The 22,778-nt window shown below is 43.2% G+C and overlaps 1 long non-coding RNA gene and 1 other non-coding gene across 2 annotated transcripts in view; one reads left to right on the top strand and one right to left on the bottom strand.

Moving 5' to 3' along the window:
- LOC119874047 overlaps positions 1–22,778 on the bottom strand; it is a 42,641-nt gene that overhangs the window by 2,611 nt on the left and 17,252 nt on the right. Inside the window, exon 4 of the long non-coding RNA XR_005366420.1 lies at positions 1,443–2,105. This is a non-coding gene — a long non-coding RNA (uncharacterized LOC119874047). The remainder of the gene's footprint in view (positions 1–1,442; positions 2,106–22,778) is intronic.
- LOC119874131 lies at positions 6,894–7,000 on the top strand. The gene has a single exon (XR_005367341.1). It is a non-coding gene; the product is annotated as a U6 spliceosomal RNA (small nuclear RNA).

Here is a 22,778-nt window from a genome sequence, read left to right as displayed (position 1 = left end):
CCTTAGAAGTTTTTTTCCTATGCATGTATGTGTACATATTTAACATAGTTGTGATCAAGTTGACTATAAGTTCCATGCTTTACTTTTTCACTTGGCAGTACTTTATAAGCTCTTACTCATTACAATTTGCTGTAATCCTCATTAATATTCCATTGTATCCATCTATCATTTAGTTAACCATGTCTCTGTAGTGCTGACAGATTTATATCACACTTCAACTGGGATTGTGCAGAAAATCTGTGATTTCTATGTTCTTTAGTTGACCTAGCTTTCTGTATAACTTCTCACCCACTTAATAAGGAAAATTAACCACAGGTCTAACTAAAGAATATTCTAAGATATATATTATATATGTATATATTAGAGAAAGTGGGAGATGGGGAAGAGGGAGAGAGCGAGACAGAGAGGTAGAGACATAAACAGAGGGAGAAGCAGGCTCCTCTCAGGGACCCTGATTTGGGACCCAATCCCCAGACCTGGGATCACATCCTGAGCCCAAGGCAGATGCTCAACTGCTGAGCCACCCAAGTGTCCCGAGAGGAAGAGAGAGAGAGAGAGAGAGAGAACCTTAAGTAGACTTATGACCCTGAGATCATGACCTGAGCTGAAATCAAGAGTTGGATGCTTAACCCACTGGTCCACCCAGGCGCTCCTAAGAAATAATTTAAATAGCCTGCCTTTTAAGGCTCTTATCTTACTACATGATCCTATTCTGCATGGCAGAAACTCCAGTCTTTCTCTTTGCAAGGCTTCTGTAATAACTTCTAATCCCTAGTCTCCCCTCCTCATGGATGCTGAATCCCCCAAGGTTTCAGCAGAAAACAGATGATTTACTTGATGTGTCACTGAAGAGTTTAATGAAGGGACTCTTTACAAAAGTGACAGCAAAGCTAAGGTAACAAATAAGAAATGACAAAGCACTCAGGACTAAAGATGTAGGAGGACATTACCACCCCTAGTTCTGAAGGAGAGACAGTAAAAGCTACACTTGTGGGAGAGAGGAGGCATGCAGCTATTGGCTCCCTGTGGTCTGGCTGAAAGGGAGCCAGGGGAGTGATCACTCTGACACCTCTCCACCTGCCCTCAGATCTCTTCCCAGTGCCACCCATTAGCTGAACTGAAGTGGAAGGCAGAGGAATAAGTATTCCACAGAGGTTAATCTCCCAGCACAGAGAACAGGTAGGAAACAGTAGATAGTAGATTTGAAGGGGTAGATGGAGATAACCACTCCATGTGATTTGTGCAGAAGAGGGAAAAGGTGAAAGAAAAAAAGCACATTAATAATTTTCCAAATATATCTGTTATTGGGCTTTCAAGTTGTTTCTCGTTTTTGCTTTTATAAATAATCTTATTTCAAAAGGGGATATCTCCCAAACTCTAAATGTTCTAATGAAATTAATATATCATGAGAGGAGGTGCAATGTTTCTCAGAGTCAGATTACCTTAGTGAAGTCTCTTTGGAGCTGAGATGGAGCATCCAGGGCAGGACTTCCTACTGCCACTCCCAGGGCTGAGATCTGGACCTTTTTGGAAAGGGTGTGGCTGTAGTTCATTGGACAGTAGAGACACCACTATGGTGCTGCACTAGCAGAATGTGTTTGGGAGGTGTTCACTGGAGTCACTCTTCTACAAAAGGGAGTAGAGTGGAGTGCCGGGGGACGTTGCTGGCCTGTGGAGGATGCTGGCCCCCCATGCACGGCAGGAGCTGACGCTAAAGAAACCATCTGTCGTTCAGGAACTTGATACTAGATAAGTCACTTGCATTGCAAGAGCTGGATACTGGAGAAGTTTCCCATGCTGTAGGAGTCAGGTGCCACACGGGGGGGCTTGTTGAACCGAGCACACTTGAATCAGGAAAGAAAATTCCTCGTACAATGTCTCTCCAGTGCCCTCTACTGACAAAATTTTACATTGGTCAGCTAGCAAAAAAATTTGAGATGAACTGCTATATTTTTGTAGAGTAGACAATGAAGGCTGAATTTGGAGCCAAGAGGCAATAAATTAATCATGAGCACAATCCCAAGGCATATGTCCAGAGAAGGGATGATGATTGGTCCAGCTGGTTGCCAGCCTGGATTGGTCAGTCACTTGTGTTGAGAATGGAACTGCATTAATAAAAAGAGAAGCAGTGAGCATGGGAAGGAAGGTGCAAGAAAACAAAGCGGTCATAGGCTGCTCTCTAAGGAAGAGAAACTAGCATTTCAGTCACTAGAGAAATCGTCTGTCCTATAAGTCATGGACACTTCATCAAGCCTTACCGCGGCTTGAAAAATACTCCTCAAGAGTGCCCATTCCCTTTTATTTATTTTTAAAGATTTTATTTATTTATTTGAGAGAAAGAGGGAGGGAGCATGAGTAGAGAAGAAAGGAAGAAGCAGGCTCTCCACTGAGCAGAGAGTTCAAGGCAGGGCTCGATCCCAGGACCCTGGGGGCACATGACCTGAGCTTAAAGGAAGACACTTAACCAACTGAGCCACTCAGGTGCCCCCCATTTCTTTTTATTCAGACATGCAGCTCACCAAGAAATCTTCTGATTTTTCTTACCACCTACCCCAATATCAGTTGAGGGACTGATCTTGGGCAGTGAGTACACATATTCTGCTATCTAGGAGGGGATATCATCCACTGTGATCTAATAGATTGGCCTTTGATGGCTGTATAAGCCTTGAGTGGTATTTTTTAAAGATTTTATTTATTTAAAAAAAGATTTTATTTACTTATTTGAGAGAGAGAGAGAGAGAGAGGCAGAGACACAGGCAGAGGGAGAAGCAGGCTCCATGCAGGGAGCCCAACGTGGGACTTCATCCTGGGTCTCCAGGGTCATGCCCTGGGCTGAAGGCAGCACTAAACCGCTGAGCCACCTGGGCTACCCAAAATTTTGCTTTCTTTACATCTCTTTTTTTTTTTTTAAGGATTTTTAAAAAGATTTTATTTATTTATTCATGAGAGAGAGAGAGAGAGAAAGAGAGGCAGAAACACACACAGGCCCCATGCAGGGAGCCTAACGTGGGACTTGCTCCCGGGTCTCCAGGATCAGGTCCTGTGCTGAAGGCAGCACTAAACCACTGAGCCACCCGGGCTGCCCTCTTTACATCTCTTTAGTTAGTATTAATGTTAGATATTCATGCTCACAAGAGGCATTCAGTCCTCTTGCCCTCTTCTGAGAGTCATCTCTTCAAGTCCTTCACAATTGAGATGAATTTTATTTCAATCTCTGGAGAATTTCATGTCCCAGATTCTTCATTCTGTCCTCTTTTAGATAGAAGGGAGCTCTTCTCCCACTTCTAACTCCTTTGGAAATTCCCTTCTGAATTCAAGTGTCTTTGGTGTAGGAGGGCTGGGCTTGGGTGGCTGTGAGCTTTGAGCTTCGATGAGAATGGAAACAAGTGTATGAAGCCTGCAACGCAGGTTGAGTTTCATCCCTGGGTGAAGAGTCTTTAGAGGGAAGGAATTGGTCTGTATATAGTTTTCTTTTCACTCTCCATTTTTAAATACCCCAGAGAGACCCTGGGTGTTTTTCTTTTCCTTATTTGACTCAAATTGAGTCTTTAAATAAACTATGCTCCTCTTAGGAGCCTAAGACACATATTTAGAGGAAATGTGTCATTGAAAGTGCTATTTTGAAGTCATGCAGCAAATTATCAGAGCAGGAATCTCCTCACCCCCCTCTGAGCTCTGTGCCTTCTTTGCCTCTGGGGTAAGAGAAAAACTTTCTTTTCTTTCCTCTCCTCCTCCTTTTGCCTTCTAAAACTGACACAGAGAATATGGCTTGCCCCGAGAAACTTGCAGGTGGTGAGCAGATGGCAAGTATGAGGCAGTTGTGTGTGTTGAAGTAAGTGTGGGATGTGTGGGGATGCAAGAGGTAATAGTAACTCATTCATGTGGGGAGTGGGGCTCAGCAATGGTAATCAAGGGAGCTTTAGGGAAGAGGTGCCATTGGTGGTCACCTTAAATGATAGACAGGGTTTGGAAATATAGCAAAGGAGTCAGCTAGGTTTCTATTGGTTTCCACTCCTGTCTCACTGATATCACCAGGAATCCTAGTTCCCCGTGTTGCTGCCAGAGACAGTCATCCATCCATTCACCCATCCATTCCTCCATCCATGCATATATACATTCATACAACTGACATTCGATCCTCCTTCCAATGATCCTTCCATCTTTCCATCCATTTTTACACTATCTACAAAAGCCCTACTCTCTGTAGCATGCTAAAGGCACAAATATTAATAAAACAAGATTCTAGCTTTCAAGGTGCACATAGTCTAATGGTTAGCTGAACAACCTAAAAATAGATAACAATACAGTGCAGTAAGTGTATCCTATAGGAGTTTGTTTAAAGCATGCCTGTATAATTGTCTCTTGCCCAAAAGGCCTTATCTGATCACCCAGTCTGAAAAAGGTTCTAATTACTCTTGCTTTTCATAATATTTTTTAAATTTTCCTTTAGGGCATTTACCACAATTTGTTACTATATATGTACTTAATAGTATGTTTATTTGCTTAATATCTGTCTTCCCCTGTTGACTGGAAGCTCCACGGGGGTAAGTTCTATGCTTGCTTTGCTCATTATTGAGTATTTAACATGTGGTCTATGCATGGCATACTGCAAGCCTGTAGGAGATATGAGCAAATGAATTAATAAATAAGCACTGATCATACCCAGGAATGATCGTTTCTTGCACAAACCAACCAAAGTGTGATCCTGGGACACACAGCAGCATTACTTACTAGAAACGAAAATTCCTTTTTATTTTATTTTATTTTATTTTATTTTATTTATTTACCCATCAGGGACAGAGAGAGAGAGAGAGAGGCATAGACACAGGCAGAGGGAGAAGCAGGCTCCATGTAGGGAGCCTGACATGGGACTGGATCCCCGGTCTCCAGGATCACACCCTGGGCTGAAGGCAGCGCTAAACCGCTGGAGCCACCCAGGCTGCCCTAAAAATGAAAATTCTTTTTTTTTTTTTTTTAAATTTTATTTTATTTATTTATGATAGTCACAGAGAGAGAGAGAGAGAGGCAGAGACACAGGCAGAGGGAGAAGCAGGCTCCATGCACCGGGAGCCTGACGTGGGATTCGATCCCGCGTCTCCAGGATCGCGCCCTGGGCCAAAGGCAGGCGCCAAACCGCTGCGCCACCCAGGGATCCCAAAAATGAAAATTCTTAACTCCACCTGTTGGTTCACAGACTAGCCTCGTACACAGAAGGCAGAGACCTAAAAAAGAGGCCGATCACTCCAGATTGGCAGGTGGCCGGTTTAATAAGCAAGGGAACTTACTCACAAGGCTTGGCTTTTTTGGCCACAGAAGAGGTACATTTTTGCACCTACCTGCCTAATCTTAAAAGTTTATATAGTAGTCTTAACTGGGTTCAGCCATGTCTTCAGTCCAGTTGGTCTCAACAGCATCATATTCTCTCAAAGCTATGTCCATGGAACGGCTCCCATGGTGGGAAAGTAGGCAGAGTGTACATTCCAAAGACAGGGAAGGGGGTGAGGAGCCTCCCATTGCCCGGGGCCTGCTTGAGGGTCAACCAGTAGTCATGTCTTCTCAGTTACCTCTTCCTACAGCACCCAAGACCAGAATTAGAACCAGAAACTTCGGAATGAGCAATCTACTTAAAAGCCTTGTGGGTGATTTTGATGCCCGCTAAAGTTTGTGAACACTATACTAAATTAATAAATGGTAATTCTAGGGGCACCTGGGTGGCTTAGTGGTTGAGCCTCTGCCTTCAGCTCAGATCATGATCCCAGGGTCCTGGGATCGAGTCCTGCATCAGGCTCCCCACAGGGAGCCTGCTTCTCCCTCTGCCTATGTCTCTGCCTCTCTCTGTGCGTCTCTCATGAGTAAATAAAATCTTAAAAAAAATAAATGGTAATTCTAGTCTACTTTTGACATCTATAGATTTCAGCGCAGAGACAAGCAATTGTGTCTGGATTGGGGAATACTTCATGGAGAAAGTGATATTTTCAAGGAAGCCTTGGGCTAGAAAAGCCAGAGAAAGGCAATTCAGGCAGAGAACTGTATAACCAAAGGCATGGATTAGCCTGGCCTTTGAAGGGATCTATAAGTAGTTCTGCATGGCAGGGAAGGGCATGAGATAAGGATGGAGATGTAAGCAGGGGTCCTGAATGCTAAGTTTCAAATGAGGAGTTAACGTGTACTCCGTTTCCCCTCCCTACAGCTGTCCTGACAGGTCTGAGTCAGACTTCCCTGGACTCACTTCCCACCCCTTCCTCTCCTCCCTTCCCCTGGGAGTGAGACAGCTTGGCTCCCAGACCAATCCCACCCCACCCTCCCCGACTAGCCCACTGATGTCAGCTTGGTGGAGTGTGTCTGGTTTGAGCTTTGGAACCAGGCCTAGTCACCTCCCTCACAGCTCCTGGCTTTATGGGAAAGCCCAGGATGCTGGTATGCTCAAGTAGCTCTTTGAGGGCTTCCAGAGCTCAAGAGAAAGAATCTCTTCCTCTGGAGACATTTTGCTCAGGGAGGGGAAGAATAGTATCAGAGCCAGGGTTTCTCAGGACCCAGGATTACATCATACCACCTTCTGGGGACTGGCTCCCGGCCCTCTCCTTGCCTGGTGATTCACAGCAGGCCTGGTCTCTAGGGTTCTCAATCCAATTGTGCTTAGAGGTGATGGAGCGGATAACAGCCTTAATGACAATAGGTACTGTGTATCCAGCACTTAGTGTGTTGGTGCTATGAGTCACCTACACCTTGTAGCAATTTTATGCAACCCGATAATATTTTTCAAAGCCATTTTTAGAATTCATAGGTAATATAACCAATCTGCATCATGGTTTCATAATATTAAACCAAAAAAATGCCGTAACCAATTTAAAGGAGGAAATAAAAGGTATCTAAAATACAAGACTATATATTCTGTGCTTGCTTGGGCAGCACAGAAACTAAAATTGGAGCGATACAGAGATGATTAGCATGCCCCCTGTGCAAGGACAACATGTAAATCTGTGAAGCATTCAATATGGAAATGCTATTTCCCCAACTGACCCCAACTGACAGGTATGATGAAGCAGCCCTTCCCTGTGAATGGGTAACAACTCTGAATGCATACTGATGCAGATATGTTACACCATTGGCTCCAGTACCACCAGCACCGTTGCCACTCACTTATGCCTTCTGCAGTGGTTAACTCTCCTGCTAAAGTTCTAAAGAAAACAGTCCAGTCTTCCCTTGACTGACATGGTACCCTGCTGTCTTTCGCTTCCCCCTCCAGATCCATTCTCCCCCACTTCTCTACCCTGCTCTTGGCCCTGGGAGCCTGACATACCAACCACACTCATGCCCTCTGATTTCCTGTTGGGTCTGGCCACTGAAAGCCCTGACAAGAGATGGAGTGAGGGAGGAAAGGGAGCTTGGGGTTTTTATCCTTCTGCCTACCTTCCTGTCTATATCCCTCATCCTAAGATCACTGCTGTTGTCAAGGTGGCTATAGTGGGTTGAATGAGGGCCCCCAAAAGCTATGTCTGTGGGACAACTTGATACGGTAGAGGCTGGTGGTCCTGGCAGTGAAAGAATTCACTCAAGGCAGAACAAAGGAGATAGAAGTTCATTGAATACACTGCAAGGGAACAGTGGGCAGGACAGCAGAGGAGACTGTCTGCCAGGGGGCAGTGTTTGGGGGGCTGTAGTTAAGAGGCGATTAAGGGAGGAAGGTGAGGGGGGTATGGGAATGTATGGGATTTTCCTTTTCTGGAACCTGTGCTCGGGTGTAAGTAGAGCATCAGCTAGGGCTATGGATATTTTGATGTATGTCACCTGATTGGCCTGTTTGCATTCAGCCCAGTGGTCACTATGGGCCCTTTTACCTTACTCAGGTTTCCATTGCTCAAGTGTGTTGCCTAGAAGTGACCTCTACAATGCTGATATCCTAACTTCTGGAACCTGTGGATGTAACCTTATTTGGAGAGAGGATCTTTGTGGATGTAATTAAGGCTCTCCAGATGTGATCACCCTAGATGATTAGGGTGGACTCTAAATCCAATGACAAGGGCAGCCCGGGTGGCTCAGCGGTTTGGCGCCGCCTTCAGCCCAGGGCCTGATCTTGGAGACCTGGGATCGAGTCCCACGTCGGGCTTCCTGCGTGGAGCCTGCTTCTCCCTCTGCCTGTGTCTCTGCCTCTCTCTCTCTCTCTCTCATGAATAAATAAATAAAATCTTTAAAAAAATAAATCCAATGACGAGTGTCTTTGTACAAGACAGAAGGGAAGACACAGAGAAGAGGAAATGGCCACGTATAGACGGAAGCAGAGACTGGAGTGATACAGCCAACCAAGGAACACCGAGAGCCACCCAAAGCTGGAAGAGGTCATGAAGGATTCTCCCCCAGGGCCTTTGAAGATACTGTGACCCTGCCATGGCCTTGATTTCAGACTTTGGGCCTTGAGAATTGTGAGAATAGTTTTCTGTTTTTTTAAACCACCAAGGTTGTGGTAATCTGTTGTGGCAGCCCAGGGGATCTAATCATCTCAGCAACACTTCTTCCCTCTCAGGTTCTGGGCATCTCGCCTCCCCTCACGCCTTGGTTATAGTGGTGGTGACAGCTGCACCGCTGCTGGACCTGGGTATCTGCCCTATCTTGTCTGGCTCCCCCACACCTGTCCACACCTTTGTAACTAGTCATTTTGCAAATTAACCCCTCCCTGAATTATCTTAACTTGAGTGTGCTGATTTCCTGTCAGGGCCCTGACAGCTACACTGGCAAATACATTCCTGGAACATTCCATAGATACTAAAACCATGCGAAAATACTTTGTGATTCTTTGTAAAACAGAGTTTAGTTTCTAGGCTCACATAATTGTAATGTTGGATAGATAAATGTCCAGTGGACCATGTAAAAGCTGAGGGGGGGGGGACGCAAGTGACAGCTTGTCATTGTGTAGGAGTGTCCTAAGCATCACAAGGCACATAGTATCTCTAGTTAGAAGAGTTCTACAATCACTGTTACAACCAAACCTGACCTTATAATTTCTGTGACATCATTCTGTTGAGAACCACTGATTATGTAATATCTTATTTAAACCCTATAACCACATTTTGACTGGGTGCCATCTCTATTTTACATATGTGGAAATAGGCTCAAAGAGACAAAGAAACGCTTTTTGGTCTGTCTTGGTGTGTGTGTGTGGGGGAGTCTGTGTTCAGACTCAGATATGACTCGATTTAAGGCATGTGTTCCTAATTGCAAAGCTCTATTGCCCCTTTGTAGTTTGGGTGTTTGTCAGGGTCAAAGGGCAGAGACAGTGCTGGAGGAGATCAAGTCTAACTCTTCATAGGGGCACCTGGGTGGCACAGTCAGTTAAGTGTTCAGCTCTTGGTTTCAGCTCAGGCCCTGATCTCAGGATCATGAGATCAAGCCTCAAGTGGAGTCTGCTTAAGACTCTCTCTCCCTCTCCCTTGCCCCTCCCACCCCATTCTTTCTCTCTTTCTCAAATAAATAAATAAATCTTAAAAAAAAAAAAAGTCTTGGGACGTCTGGGTGGCTCAGTGGTTGGGCGTCTGTCTTTGGCTCAGGGCGTGATCCTGGTCCCAGGATCAAGTCCCTCGTCAGGCTCCCTGCAAGGAGAATGCTTCTCCCTCTTCTGTGTCTCTGCCCCTCTCTGTGTGTCTCTCATGAATAAATAAATAAAATATTTTAAAAAGAGTCTAACTCATCATAGAGAAGAGGGGCTCAGTCAATGGTGTGCCAGTCTGTGAATGCTATGCTATATGTAGTAATATATAACCTCAAAATCTCAGTGGCTTCACACAGTAAAGAGTTATTTCTTGCATTAGTAAAGTCCAATGAAGATCTTGGTGACTCCTGGGCAGCTCTCCTCCAAGCAGTGAAATCAGAGATTTGGCTTTCCTCTATTAGGAGGTTTTGCCATCTTAGAACCTTTTGTTTCCGGCCTCACAGGTGCAGGACAGAAGGTGTGGAAGATAACCTGGAATATTTTATGGGCAAATGTGAAAATGGCATGCTTTTCTTCTACTTTTCTCCTATTGCCTGAACTCAGTCATATAGTCCATGTCTAGATGCAAGGGGCCTAGGAAATGTAGTTTACATCTAGCGAACACAGCATTGTCTCTGCAAAAGAGTTGTCAAGCTCTTCCAGTCCCTATATCAAGCATAAGGAAGAGAAACTTAAGTTCAAGTGTTGTCTTTGCTATTGATGTGCTAAATGACTACCATCATATCCTGTCCCTTTTTAGGGCATCAATTTCCTTATTTGTCAGATGATTTTGGAAGATCATCCCTCATTGCTACATGATGGACAGATAGATGTAAAAGGAGAAGTAGAGCACTGGTTGGAAGAAATCCTGGAGAGAGCTTCTCCCACCTGAGGTCTGACTTTGCGCAACAGCCCTTCCAACTCCACCTACCACCTTCTGCAGCCTGGAAAGCCCAGCAGATTCACCTGGTTGTTGAGAAGGCCCTCCCTGCGAAGCTTAAGTGCCTGTGCTATCTCTGAATGCTGGTATTGTTGGGGAAGAAGGGTTTTGGGGAATGAATAAAGAGTTGGAAGCTATATAGTAGAATCTACCAGAGAACTCTGGCAATGGCCTTGAAGGCATCTGCAGTGGCCTCAGAGATCCAGGCATTAATCCAACGAGATGCTGGAGTTGTGGCTGAGGAGCAGGGGCTATGTGTGTTGGGGAACTGATGCTCACTCCAATGGACATCACTGTTTGGTCTGCCCCAAACCTCTCTTCCAGGAATCAACTTTCCCATACTCAAACTACAAGGTTGCAATGGGAACTGCTATGTTTTATAATATGACCCTGGTCCCTGGTCACTTGCCTGGTCCAGGTCAGGCAATTGACCCATACTGGAACAATATTTTTTCTGCTTGGATTTTTTTTCCCTTGGGATTTTGAAGAGCTAGAGATAAGAGGGGAAGAGCTATCTTAATTTCTCCCCTGCTGATTGGTCCAATAACATATAACTCTGAGGTTCTCTTGACAACCATATTTTCCTCACTGTGTAAAAGTAGCAAGCAGGAAAAACTTTTCTGATGAGAGAACAAAAGTTGAGGAGACTTCCAGGGGCATCTGAGTTTCTGGTTCTGCTCCATTCCTGAGGCCAGGCTGTAATCTAGTCCCTTGTCTCTAGTTCCATATCATTATAATTCACTTTCTTCTTGATAGTGCAGGTGGATTTTTGTTATTTACAATTCAAAAGGCTAAAGAATCATGTGAACTTTCTTACCAGATACATTTATTCATTCAAATACATCCTTCTGGCTCAACTACTATGTTCAGGTACCATGCAAGGTGCTGAAAATCCAATGATGAATAGGATAGACATAGTATTTACCCTAAGGGACCTTTTACTTGGAGGTGGGATAAAAGGCTGGGGGGGGGGTGGGTAGCCCTGGAACAAGTACTATAGAGGTAAAATCCAGGTTTATAAGAACATGTAACAAGATTGTGAGGACATATAAGCTGAAAACTGAAGGAATGAGCAGGAGTGGAGTGGAATGGGTTGGGAATTAGGACATAAAGGAGGGAGAGCATCCCAGTCCTGAAGAAGAGCATGAATGAATCATTACTCTATCATGAAGTCAGCATCTTCTGGAGAGAAAGAAACACTGGATTAAGGGTCCTGATTTCTCACCTGCCCCTACTTTGGGCCCTCAGCTAATATGCAGGTAAGAAGACTCTTTCCTTTTGCCAGGAAAGCAGCCCAGCAGGGATCACGCCTTCTTGTCCAGACTCTTCTGTTCCTTGTTGAGATATTGCAAGGGGAGAAACACAAAATGCTCCCTTTCATTCATTCCCCTTTTTAGTAGAGAATTGCTAGATTTCATCCTAATAGCCATCATCCTCACCTTCCTTACTCCTATGTTGGGGGCAGCAGTGTGACTGGCTAATAACACCACATTTCCCAATGTGGAGGGATGGCTAATGAGAAGTCAGTGGAAGTGATTGAGTAGGTTTTTGTGTTTTTTAAAAGATTTTATTCATTTATTCATGAGAGACACAAAGAGAGAGGCAGAGACACAGGCAGAGAGAGAAGCAGATTCCCCACAGGGAGCCTGATGCGGAATTTGATGGGATCACAACCTGAGCTGAAGGTAGATGCTCAACCACTGAGCCACCTAGGCATTTAGGTAGGGTTTTCAGAAAGTTGTTTAAAGGGTTCACTTAGCTAGCAAGCACTCCTTTGTCCTTTCCCCCCTGTTTTTGCTTCTTTGTCCCTGGGACATGAACTCGATGGGTGGAGCTCCAGCCATCATTTTCTTTTTTAAAGATTTTAATCCATTTTTGAGAGAGAGAGAGAGAGAGAGAGAGAGATAGCATGAGTGCATGAACAGGGGGAGAGGCAAAGGGAGAAGCCAACTCCCTGTTGAGCAGGGAGCCCAATGCAAGACTTGATCCCAGGACCCTGGGATCATGACCTGAGTTGAAGGCATATGCTAGGCTGACTGGGCCACGCTGGCGCCCCTTGTATTACTATTATTTTATTGATATTATGATTTCTTGTTATTTAAGTGGCTTATTAAGAAATTTCAGTATGTAGTATGTAATTTGTTGGGGGGAAACTCCTGTTAAGTGGTGTGAATTACTGAAATCCAGGGCTATTTGGTGTTATAAAGAAAAGATGTGGGGTGCCTGGATGGCTTAGTTGGTTAGGGATCTGACTTCAATTCAGGTCACAATATTGGGGTCCTGGGATGAAGCCCCACATCAGGCTCCCTGCTCAGCAGGCAGTCTGTTTGTCCCTCTCCCTATGCCCCTACCCCCATTTGTGTTCTCGCTCTCTCAAATGAATAAATAAAATCTTAAAAAAAAAAAAAAAAAAAAAAGCTGCAAGGGATGACCCAGTGCAAGTACTTTTAAACTGTAATATTCACAGAGAAAAATTTAGGTATCTTATTCAAATGTAAATTCAGACTCTGAGGGTCTGGTGCAGGCGTGAGATTCTGCATTTCTAACAAGCTCTTAGGTGAGGCTGCTTGCTCCAGACCTTTGAATAATAAAGACCTAGGAGATCTTTCCAGGTGCTGGGGAGAGAAATGATGAGAGAAGGGTAAACTGAGAGCAGAGAGAAAAGAATTTCTGAAAATGGGAAACAAGTTATGTAGAGGCTCTATCTCCAAGCAGATTATTAACAATTAAAAAAAAGGCCAGGAACTATGCATACATTGTTTCATTTAATTCTTACAACCAAAGGGGAATTCTTTTTACAATTTTTTTTTAATTCAATTTGCCAGCATATAGTATAACACCCAGTGCTCATCTCATCACGTGCCTTCCTTAATGCCCATCACCCAGTTACCCCATTCCCGCCCACCCACCCCCCACTGCCACCACCTCCCCTTCTACAACACTTTGTTTCCCAGAGTTAGGAGTCTCATCGTTTATCTTCCTTTCTAATTTTTTGCCACTCAGTTCCCCCCCCTCCCCTTATGGTCCCTTTCACTATTTCTGTAAGGGGAATTCTAAGCCTTATTTTACAGTTCAGAAAAGTGGAAGCTCAGAAAAGTTCAGGGAAAGTCACACAGTAAGTAAGTGGCAGGGATTGGATTGGGACTGAGGCTTTTCAGAGGCCAGAAGCCCTTATTTCTAAGCACCTTGCTAAAATTCTGGGGAAGCTTATTCCTTTTGTGAGTTCTTTCTTCTCACCCAGGAAATGCTGGTCAGGGGAGGAGGAAGAGGCTGCCCCAAGGAACCAGCCCCACCTGTTTGGCTCAGCTCTTATTTATGGTAAAGGCTTTTGGTGGCCGCTAAGATTTGTTTTCAAACACTGGGGCCCCAGGGGGTGGGAAGTGGGAGTGGTACAGATGGGATGTGTATAAGTTTTGTTGGACAATTTCCACTTTGTAAACCTAGTCTCCTCTCTGGAGGTAGCCACGTTACGGAGCAGCAAGAACATGTCTTGGGAAGTGGGAGCCACAGAGGTGAGAGCAAACCCTGCTCTGGCTCTGAGCTGGGACCCTTGCTTTCTCCCTGGATGCCTGAGGCCTTTGAGGGATGACTAAACACAACAGTTTGGCTCAGCAGTTGGCTCACTGGCAAGTGCAAGGCCCCAGTGAGGACCCTCATTTCCTCCCAAGATGGGAGATAAATGAGCACTTTGTATCTCCACAAAAGGTAGGCTGCTCAGAGCAGAGCCTCTTTGAAAGGCTCCCTCTGCCAGTGCTGTTTCCTAGGGCTCTAATGTAAATCAGAGCCACTTCTGTCTCCAGTTTCCCACGTGTGATTAGACTTTGTCTAATTTCACCACCGTGGGAAGCTGGGGAGGGTGTTTGCACAGTAAATCTCTGGTTGGGAAGGTGGTTATAACATTCAAAAGGATGATGTAAAGAAGAGACAGGACTAAGTGACTAATGTGTTCAGGGGGTGATGCAGAGGAACAGCTCAGGGTGCAGGAACAGGATCAGCCTGGGATCCCAGAGCAGGGTTGATGTACTGGGGAAGAAAATCATGGAGGCACATCAGGAATGCCAATCTGAGACCTGATTGCAGAAAAACAAGATAGAGCTTCCCAGTAAGAAGAGAAACCAGGACCCATGATGTGGTTGCCTTTCCTCTCCAGAGGACAAGCTGTGTTCTGCTTTGATGTTAGCTCCATGGGTATGTCAAGGCTATTAGACACACTGGTTTCAGGTCTGGGATCAGCTACAGCAGCAACACCAGAGGTGGGAAGAGAGGAGGCATCCTAGTGCAGAGTATTTGAAGAGGAAGGATTTAATAGCATCTACTCTGGCTGAGCCAAAATCATCTTCTAGGCTTCATTCCCTCAGGAACATTTTCTGTTCCTACGATTCCACTTTCCCTTCTTTCCTGCCACAGGACCATCATTTCCAAGGCATTGAAGGACAAATGGGCTACCAGATGGCCTGAAACATGGAATGGTGTTGGATATTCCAAATCACCCTTACTGGCTGGTCCGGTCCTAGAAGCAGAGCAAGGCCAGGAAAACCCTCTCTGGAACCCATGGCCTCCACCATCTCCCAGCCAGCACCATCTTTGAGGCCAAGCTATGCCAAATAGTTGGCAATACTTGCTGCCTCCACTTTCTGGATTATAATCCTAGAACTCTATAGTCTAATTTCTGCCCCACTCTATCCTACCGCACTGAAACTGCTCCGACCAATGGCATCAACAGTCTGGACCGGAGACTAGGGACCAGGACCACTTCTCAGTTCTTACTTTTACCTCTGAGCCATATGCCTATTGATTATAATCCTTTCTTCTTGAAAATCTCAACTCTAGGGACACCTGGGTGGCTCAGCAGTTGAGCATCTGCCTTTGGCTCAGCGCCTGATCCCGGATTCCTGGGATTGAGTCCCATATAGGGCTCCATTCATGGAGCCTGCTTCTCTTCCCTCTGCCTGTGTCTCTGCCTCTCCTGTGTCTCTCATGAATAAATAAATAAAATCTTTATAAAAAAAGAGAAAGAAAATCTCAACTCTGGGGGTTGTTAACAAGGGTTCCATGAGTTTTTAGACTGTCAGGAAAAAAACAACATGCAATCCTTGAAATCATTAAACAAAAAATTGTACAAGCATGCATTTTTTTAAAGGAGGATGGTCCAGGACATTCATTGCTTTCTCAAAGGAATCAATGAATTACCACTGTTAAGAACCAGTGCCTTTGACATCTGTATTGGCTTCTTCCAGGGAAAATCCAAAATAACAATGATTGATGAGTCTTTCGTTGTATACAGAGGTAAGTCATCAGAGCAGGAATGGTGCCTCTGACATAGGAGGTACTCAGGGGCTCAGCTTCTTTCTAGCTCTGCTCTGCCAACCCCAGGATATAGCCTTCAACCTCATAGTTCAAGATGATGTCATCTCATGCTCCAAGCAGCATGTTAGAGGGAGGGACAAAAAAGAAAGAGTATAAAGGATATGCTGCTCCTGTCTCTCAAAGATTCCTGGGGGCTGGTTTGTGACACTGCCATTACATTATTGGCTCAAACTTAGTCATGTGGTCATATCTACCTACAAAGAGGCTGGGAGATGTGCTTATTCTGAGCAATCATGTGCCAAGCTGAAGGGTAGAATAGATTTTGGGGGATAGCTATCAGCAACTGTCATACCCTCCTGGATACCTCCAAGGATGGATACTGTTGACTGGTTCACACAACATTCCTTTCCATTTTCTTCTAGTACATTATAGCTGGGAATCTACATTTCCCAGAGTTCTTTGCAGATGGAGTTGGCCTTCCACATGTGATTTAGGAACTACTAATTAAATGAAATTATGTGAGATTTGATCCTGGAACTAAGAGGAGAGAAGCAGCAGGCAAGGCATCAATTTTGCTGGTGTGGACAGAGGCCGGCTAGTTTCATGATCACCAGCTTCCTAGTTCAGCAGCTTCTTGTAGCACAAGTGTTTTTGTGGCTTCTTTCCTGATTATAATAGCAGAGGCATGGTGATTTTGAGGGTCTACAGGTATCTCTGGAAGCTTCATTTTAGTCTGCTTCCCCACCCCTTGCAGCAATGCTGTAAACCAGAACTTCTCAAACTTTAAAGTTCATGTGAATTACCTAAGGATACAGGTAAAGGGTAGATATGGAGTGAGATCTCAGATTTTGCATTTCTAACAAGCTCCTGGGTAGTATCTGATGGTTAGGATAGATTTTTGAGTTGCTCCGTCCTAGGGTGTCCTAGGTGCTTACCTATACCTGTTCATAAATTCCTTTATGCTTTAACTACCTAATGATGGTTTCTGATTATCCAAATTCTCTGGTTGTTTCTTCCTTCCCTCTTAAGGGATCTTTTTCCTGTTCTTGTCCCTTAATATTGGTGTACGCCATGACTCTGGCTTAGGATCATTCTACAGACTCTTCCTGGATAATATCCTCCATCCTCTGGTCTTCAAACACTGCCTATACGCTTCTCAAATCCCATTCTCCAATCTATACTTTCTCCTTTGCTCCAGATTCCAGTATCCACAGCTGACTAGAACTGAGTTCTACAGTTGAGCAGGGCAGGAAAGAAAGCTTCCATGGTCAGATAAGTTTGGGAAATACTGTGTTAAATAAAGTGAAATTTATTTCCTTGCTGAGTTACTTCTAAAACTGTTAATGTGCTAAAATGCATTGCAGATTTCCAAGAGGTGCCTGTAATACCCAATACTTAAACTTATTTGACATCTGGGCAGCCCGGGTGGCTCAGCGGTTTAGCGCCACCTTCAGCCCGGGGCATGATCCTGGAGACCCGGGACCGAGTCCCATGTCGGGCTCCCTGCATGGAGCCTGCTTCTCCCTCTGCCTGTGTCCTGCCTCTCTCTCTCTCTCTCTGTGGGTCTCTCATGAATAAATAAATAAAAATCTTTAAAACAAAAAGCACTTATTTGACATCTGTATTGGATACAATCTGTTTTCTCAGTTTCTGTTACCACTGCCTGAGTCCTGACCTTTCAGCCTTTTGCTTTTCTTGAACCGTAGCCAACAGTGTAGATCTGTTGCCCATCAGCTGTCCTTCCTGAATCTTGCACTGTTCCAGCCCCTCCCTGCCTCACTTCTTTTATATCATTCTTGAGGCTTTGGGTTTGCATCTTCATATAAGGCATCGGCGTATAATTCTTGCCTTTGGCTCTGTTTTCCAGGGAATCTGGGCTAATACAACTTTCCACAGACTCCCCCATCCCCTTTTTCCTAGAATATTACTATCTCCTGGAAGTCAGTTTCCTAGAACATACTCTGGAAGTGCTGTGTTGGTCATCTTTCCCTGAATATCTACAAGAACCTGAGACTGAGCATGTCCAAGACCTAATCAATCCCTTTTCTTTTATATCTGTCCCTTTTCTGGTCTTATCTGTCTTAGCAACTGGCCCCATATTTGCCCATCATTCAAGCTACTTGGGTGTCATTCTTTGTTTAGTTTTGAAGATCTAATTGGCTTTATTAAGCAATCTCTTTCATCCATCCTTCTCCTTCCTCTTTTCTTCTCATCTGACTAACAATTATTCATTCTTTTTTTAAAAGATTTTATTTATTTATTCATGATAGACATAGAGAGAGAGAGGCAGAGACACAGGCAGAGGGAGAAGCAGGCTCCATGCCGGGAGCCCGATGTGGGACTCGATCCCGGGACTCCAGGATTGCGCCCTGGGCCAAAGGCAGGCGCCAAACCACTGAGCCACCCAGGGATCCCCTTATTCATTCTTTTTAAAAAAAATTTTAAAGATGTATGTATTTATTTATCTAGGGGGGGGCAGAGGGAGAGGAAGAGAGTCTTCTTCTTTTTTTTTTTTTTTAAGATTTTATTTGTTTGAGAGAGAGAAAGAGAGAGCATGTGCATGAGCAGGGGGAGTGGTAGAGGGACAGGAAGAGGGAGAAGTATACTCTCCACTAAACGGAGCCTGTCTCAAGGCTTGATCCCAGGACCTCAAGATCAGACCTTGAGATCATGACCTGAGCCGGAGTCAGATACCTAACCAACTGCGCCACTCAGGCACCCCAACAATTATTCATTCTTAAAGAGGCAGTATGGATACCATCTTTTTATGACGTCTCCTTGGTAATCTGAGTGACGAACCACTCTGCTGAGTTCTCATAGGCCCCTAAATCTGTCTCTCTTAATACGATTTGTCATACTTTATGGTAATTCCTTCTTTCCATCCTCCCTTCCTTTCTTTCTTTCTTTCTTTAAAAACATTTTTAGTGTATCTGTCTATCCCTGGCCCCACATTCGGTGTCTCATTCTATTTTTAATCCCTAGCACCCAGGATTGAGAACTAACTGATTAATTGATAGATAGGAGTAAATGAGGTAGGTGAGAGAAAGAGAATTAAAATTTGTAAACTTTCCAGGGAGGAAAAACAATTTCCCCTCTACCTTTCTGCATTCTTAGCTGAGACTCCTATAATAAAAGATAGGTTAGGTCTGCCTGGCTGGCTCAGTCAGTAGAGCATGTGACTCTTGGTCTCAGAGTCATGAGTTTGAGCCCCATGTTGGGTATAGAACCTACTTAAGAAAAAAAAAAAGATTAACAAAAGAAAAACAAATAGAACTTTATTAACATGTATACATGGGAGATATCGTGGGAAAATGAATAAGCTCCTGAGGTAGAATCAGGTTTAAATGTCATCTTTTTTAAAAAAAGATTTTATTTATTTATTCATTAGAGACACAGAGAGAGAGACAGAGACAGAGACAGAGACAGAAGCAGGCTCCATGTAGGGAGCCCAACGTGGGACTCGATCCCAGGTCTCCAGGATCAGGCCCTGGGCTGATGGCAGGTGCTAAACTGCTGAGCCACCTGGGCTGCCCTTAAATGCCATCTTAACTGGGACAAGGGGGTGATGTAGGCCTTGTAGTGTAGAGGACATGATTTTTTTAGGAAAAGTGAATGGATCTTTAGAAGAATAGATGGGAGATGTGATGTTTTGTGACAAAGTCTGCCTGAGTGTGGTATTAACTTCTAGTCTTTTTCCTAAGACAAGAGTCAGTCTTCCCTGGTTTATGAAATTCCTGGGGTGGGGATTCATGACAGTTAAGTTCTTTTTTGGGGAGACCTGTATTTAGAGAAGGAAATTAAGAGAACAGTCTCCCTGCATTTCTATCTTTCAAGTGTCTACAGCTCAAAACAATCATTACACCAAACCAGCATATTTTGGGGTAGCATCTCCTGAACTCCTGTAATCATATTTTGGCATGGCACATTCTGCTACCCTTCATTTCCCACCTTTGAAAATTCTTCAAGAAGTTCCACAATCTAGAAGCTGAGTCGATAGATCTCACTGAATCAATCTCTTAGTCTGAGAATAGGTCAGTTCAGTTAAACAACTGTGTTTCATTTCAGGAAGTAGTATTTTTTTTTAATTTTTATTTATTTATGATAGTCACAGAGAGAGAGAGAGGCAGAGACACAGGCAGAGGGAGAAGCAGGCTCCATGCACCGGGAGCCCGACGTGGGATTCGATCCCGGGTCTCCAGGATCGCGCCCTGGGCCAAAGGCAGGCGCCAAACCGCTGCGCCACCCAGGGATCCCCAGGAAGTAGTAATGTAGGTGGGTCCCACCCAAAGTTACAAGTAAGCAGATATTTGAGAGGTGGCAATTCTTTGGAAACAAAACAAATACAAAAGTTAATGATTGAAACAGACTATAAATCTATTTCTGAGTCCAGAGGACAGCCAATGGAGATTTCTAGGTATCAGGCTAGAAGCATCTTTCACAGTTTGAATGTCTCTGATTATGTTTTTGGGTGTTCCATTGTGCTGAGTGGCCCACACAGCAACAGACACGAAGGCTGCCCATGTTAAGCTGTGGTAATTTCTGTGAAGTTGATATCAAGTGGTCCAGCTTCAACTTCCAGGGCTTTGGGAAAACAGAAGTTTTTGTTCTTACTGATTCCAAGTCAGAAGGATGAAAGAATCAGAAGTATTAGTTTGGAGAGTTTAGCCAGATATTTGAGGAAATTAGAAGAATTCAAGATCCAATCCAGCTTGCAAGTAGGTAACAAAACCTCAAAGACAATGAATAGGACTAGAATCTGATATCGACAAGTGTGTGTTTTAGTTTTCAATAGTTTCTAGTAAAATAATTTTCTTCTCTACAATCATGCCTATTTCTAGCAAGATAATCACAGTAAGACTAATTTGTTAGCAAAATAAATCTAGTCTCATTAAATTTGGCCAGACTATTTATGTAAGTGCAGCAAAACAGCAATTGACCATATAGGCTTGTTTAAAATTTGCTTTGATGGAACTTTCATAAGGAATCTCAGAATGGACTTTTAAAAAAGTCTCTCAAGGCTATGAAGCCACACCAATGACTCTTTGTCAGACTTCAAATAAATATCTACATATTTGGATGAATTCTTCTCTGTTTGAGGTCCCAAAAATATCCTGAGGAGACTGAGTCTGCCAGGACTCACCTGGTAAGATAGGAAACCCTGAAAGCAAGGTATCAGGTGTTTTCTCAAAAGGGGGCTTGATAACCATTGGCCCCTTAAAATCAACCTTATTTCCTTGAAGCTGTCTAGTTATATCTTATTCTGTGCCCATCGCTCAAATATGACATTCCAGTCAAAGTCTTGGTAAAATAACCAGTATTTCCAATTGTGTCTTGTTACAAAATTCTTATTGAACTTATGCAAATAGGTATATTGTCATGAAAATAAGAATACTCAAGAGTTTCTGAATTCTGGCAGGATCAGGTAGGGAAAAAAGATGCCTGCTTCAATTCTTTTTATATAGGTATATTTTGCCAACTTGCAGCCAGTCACAATCACTTAAGAAAAAGGAGGAAAGGTCTCCTTAAATCTGGAAAACAAAACATTAAAGAACCAGTGATGTTTCAAAGTCATAAAAATTATAATCATCTTCATCAGTTTATTCACCCCCATGTAGTTAATTCTTGTTTTGCTTGATTCTAAGTTAGCAGTTTTATGAATTGTTTTGTTTTTTAATTAGAGTTCTGGAAATTCTTACCCAGGTCAATGGTATGACCTTAAAATTATGAGAAGCCTGCAATCTAGAGAACCTGTCAGAGTCCTTTGCATGAATTGGTCTGAAGATAAAGCACTTTTGGATTATAACTGCTTGCAAAAGCTTTTGGAAAAATATCAGAGTAAAAGAATAACCGACTGACAAAGAGCTTAAAAATGGTCATGATTAAAGATCTCATGATAGTTCATTTAAACACAGTTGACAAGGAAATATGATGATCTCTATAGCATACAATGTTTTAAGATGATAACTGGAGTTGTGACTGATGACAATAAACTAGGATGTATCAGATTCTAGGAATTTCATACAATTTCTAGAACACACATATTAATAACATATGCCCATACGCATATAACCTAAGAAGGTTACACATGACTTATTTGACAATGTTCCCATGTAATTTAACATGTCAGATAAACTTAGTCTCTCTTTTTAAAAGGAGAGAGAACAAATCTTTCGAGATGTTCCAGAAATCTTGCAGAATAATTAAATGATAATTAAAGTGATAATTAGAGATTTAGACAAAATGACTATTAAGGATTTCAAAGGCAAATATAGAAAATAATATAGTTTTAAGAATCTTAGCTTTTTTAATAGAGAACTATTAAAAACTTTTTTTTATTATTAAAAACTTTTAATAGAGTTTTCTTAAGTAATCAAAGACCTCATAAAGATAACATGAAGCATGGGAAATTATTTTGATTAAACACAGAATCTTTGTTTTCTAGACAGATTATTTAAGAGGTAAAGAAAACCTTTCACAATCTCTTATCAAGAGCAGACCAATAAAACACGACCACTCTCTTACATCATGTACAAAATGTAATTAAGGGGCGCCTAGGTGGCTCAGTCGGTTAAGTGTCTGCCTTTAGCTCAGGTCATGATCCCAGAGTCCTGGGAGTATCAGGCTCCCTGTTCAGCAGGGAGTCGCTTTTCCCCTCTCCCTCTGCCCCTTTCTCTGTCTTGCGTGCTCTCTCTCTAATAAATAAATAAATAAAATCTTTAAAAATTAAAAAAATTCTTAAAATGAGATAAAAATGGATTAAAGACTTGAATGCAAGATCTGAAGACCTGAAGCCATAAAACTCCTAGAAGAAAACATAAGCAGTTAAAAAAAAATTAAAAAAAGGAAAATATAAGCAGTAAGTTCCCTGACATTGGTCTTTGTGATGATTTTTTTTTTTTAATTTGACCCCAGAAGCAGAGGAAACAAAAGCATGAATAAACAAATGGGACTAGAGTAAACTAAAAAGCCTCTGCACAGCAAAGGGAACCACCAACAAATTGAAAATGCAACCTACTGAATGGGAGAAATATTTGCAAATCATATATCTGATAAGGGGTAAATATCCAA

Source organism: Canis lupus, chromosome 11 (assembly GCF_011100685.1).
Source record: "Canis lupus familiaris isolate Mischka breed German Shepherd chromosome 11, alternate assembly UU_Cfam_GSD_1.0, whole genome shotgun sequence".
In the NCBI taxonomy this organism is placed as follows: domain Eukaryota; kingdom Metazoa; phylum Chordata; class Mammalia; order Carnivora; family Canidae; genus Canis; species Canis lupus.
Note: the sequence above shows the minus strand (reverse complement) of the source record. Positions and strands in the feature narration are given on the sequence as shown.